Source organism: Macrobrachium rosenbergii, chromosome 2 (assembly GCF_040412425.1).
Source record: "Macrobrachium rosenbergii isolate ZJJX-2024 chromosome 2, ASM4041242v1, whole genome shotgun sequence".
Lineage (NCBI taxonomy): Eukaryota > Metazoa > Arthropoda > Malacostraca > Decapoda > Palaemonidae > Macrobrachium > Macrobrachium rosenbergii.
Genome location: NC_089742.1, coordinates 46794732 through 46797808, shown reverse-complemented (window position 1 = coordinate 46797808; position 3077 = coordinate 46794732). Strand labels below are relative to the sequence as shown.

The window sequence follows — 3077 nt, the reverse complement described above, 5'->3', positions numbered from 1 at the left end:
TGACAATGTTAGTAATGAATGTGGTGACAGTGATGATGATGAGAATAAGAGGTTAATGATAATGACAGTTATGATGATAAGACAATGATTATGTTAATCAACACTGATAATAAATAATGATACTGATGCAACCAGGAACAACGATAACTATTACAATATAAAAGAATAATGAGAGAGAGAGAGAGAGAGAGAGAGAGAGAGAGAGAGAGAGAGAGAGAGAGAGAGAGAGAGAGAGAGAGCTATGATATCACATTACTAGTTTGTTTCTAGAACGCCTAATTATATTTTACATTCCTGTAATCTTTTACCTTAGCACAGATATCAGACATACACGGACATTATATATATATATATATATATATATATATATATATATATATATATATATATATATATATATATATATATATATATATATATCGTACAGTCAAACCACCAAAACATGAAAGTCAATAGATTATAAATAATGAAATTGTATATTTGACAAAGATAATTTTGCCAAAAAAAGTTAATAAAATGTCTTCTTTAGTATAACTTTCTAATTATATTCATTATTATCTTAACGACAGTCGCTAAGAAGCAGTGTCAAGTATCTCACTAATTCATTCCTAAAAGAATAAAAACACCCCTTCTTTTTTTTTAAATTTTCCTTTAAATCTGGAAGGGAACTTTACTCACAGATGCAAGGGGTCGTGGAGGGAGGGACCAACTCTCAGAGGGGGCGTGGTGATAAAAAGATCAAGAACCACTGCGTTTGAAGCAATATTTAAAAGTAGGAGCGCCCAGATTACCAATCCTCCTGGTATTAGGACACGTCATTCTGGGTGAAGTTAGGTTGGGTCAGGTTAGAGTGTGCAGGGACAATTTTGGGGAGAAATTTAAGGTTCTAAGGACCTCTGACAAAAGTGCCAAGTGAGACTGTCGTAAATCTTGACCTTAATCAACTTGGTAAAGAAACCCTAGTTTCACTTACTGAGTTTGGAAACCCCAGTTTCCATGGATGTTCACAACGATTCTAAATGGTATTAAATCAGGTTGTTAACTCATTATAGGTGAAAGCAATTTTAGCAATTGTGCAAATAAAAATACAGCTTGGTAGTTATGTTTGGGATAATTTTTTGGCAAAGTGTAAGTATTTACTAAAGAATGTTATGAATGTGATTTCTTCCAGACGCTCGAAGTAAATCACTGAAAATTACTAAACGACTTCTCTTGTGAGTACATGAAGCTATAGCCCATGGCAAGAAATAAATCAAAGGCAGTTCTATCTGTACTGGTATTCTTTATTGCTGACTGGAAGTTAGAAAGGTCTTCGGAAATATCACAGTTAGAGAAAGGTGAGCTGGGATATCTCACAGACGCGTCCTTAAGTTGTCGGTTCTTCAGAAGATAACGGAGGTGACATCGAAGTCCATTGCGAGACAGAATTCATTCCGAAAGAAAACTTCGACGTCAAAGAAATTCTGCAGATTCCAACATCTAGGGAAGGTCTGAGGCGGCCACTTTGAATCCGGGCGCGGGGGCGGCGGCGCGTACTTCCTGACCTGGGCGTCTCGCCGGGTCGGCGTGGCGAAGCTGCCGGCGGTGCGCCCCAGGTAGTCTCTGGTCTCGACGCGGGTGTTGGGGCCTCCCCAGTGGCCGAAGGAGTACTGCCCTGCTTCGTCCTGGGCGTGGAATTGTCCTCCGACGAAGGGCTCGCCAATGGAGGGCATGGGAGGTTCGGGTGCCTGAAGAGGCTCAGGGGCAGCTGCAATGGCGACAGCAGCTGCGGGCACAGCAGGGACTGGAGCAGAATAAGCAACAGGAGCAGCAACTGGAACTGGAACTGGTGCAGCAGCTACAACTGGAGCAGGTACAGCAGGTACAATAGGAGCAGGAGCAGGTACTACAGAATATGGAGCAGGTGCAGGGGCACCGAATCTGATACCCGGCTTGGGTATTTTCATGACAGCAGGGCTTATGCTGTCTGCGTGCACGATAGCTCCTCCTGCACTTGGGACGACGCTGTATGGCAATACTGCAGCCTGGCAGGCTACTGCAGCCATCAGGATGATCTGAAGTTTAGAAATCGGTATTAGCCTTCGGTTCAGTAATGGCAAGAAACTCACTGAAAACATTATGTGTTACACATTTAGCAGAAAGGGTGTAATTATATAATGACCAAGTTGGTCGTCTAATTAAACTTAAGAGGAGATTAAGAAGGGTTAATTGATTGTAAAATAGGCCCTTGAGGCATTAGCTAGATATTACAAACAATTGCACTAAGCAAAGTTCGAAGTGTATGTGTGTGTCTGTGTGCGTTTGTCATGAAAGAGTATTTAAGCAACAATAAGATGTAAATAAGTCTCCTGATAGAAATATATAAGTGTGTCATTAACTGCAAAGAAACTCTGACTTTCAAAGGAGTCTTCCTCAAAATATATTGTGTTACATCTAAAATCATATTTATGTCTGTATATGAATGACTTTACAAGTCTCTCTCTCTTTGCACAGACAAGCAGAGTCGTGCCTATGAATGTTATTTAGGTGGTTTTTAGTAATGAAGTGAATTGGTCTGCATATTTTTGACAATGACAGACCTGAATGAACTAGCTTCTAAATTATGAATTGCAAGGCGAAATGTTCTCACTCAGCTGCTTAATATATCTTCGGATTTTATTTTAATAGTTATTGTGAAATGAGACTCAAGTAAGTCTTCTGGAAATGGAAAATCTGAATGTTTATTCATAGAGTATAGTATGACATCAGCCATGTTCCTGTCAGTGCTTCTCAGTAACGACTGAACACTTATAAATTGTATCCTTGATAACTTTAAAAGAAAATCTTTGCTTCCGTTCTGATATTCCCAACTTCAATAGTGAGACACGCCACAGAATTTGAACCTGACACGTCACAGAATTAGAAGTTAGAACTTCCCAGAAGTCGGGTACTATACTTACAAAAGTCTTCATGGCAAAGAGAGGGAGAGAGCTGCACCAACTGTTCTGTTGAAGAAGTGGAGACCTTTTGTGATGCCCTGAAGATGATCCTGTGATCCTTATATACCGGATCATCTCCCATGGGACCACGCCCTTCAA

General features: G+C 40.1%; 1 pseudogene; it reads right to left on the bottom strand.

Moving 5' to 3' along the window:
• Positions 1 to 1262: 1262 nt before the first annotated feature.
• On the bottom strand, positions 1263 to 3077 carry LOC136846274 (cyclin-dependent kinase inhibitor 1C-like; annotated as a pseudogene).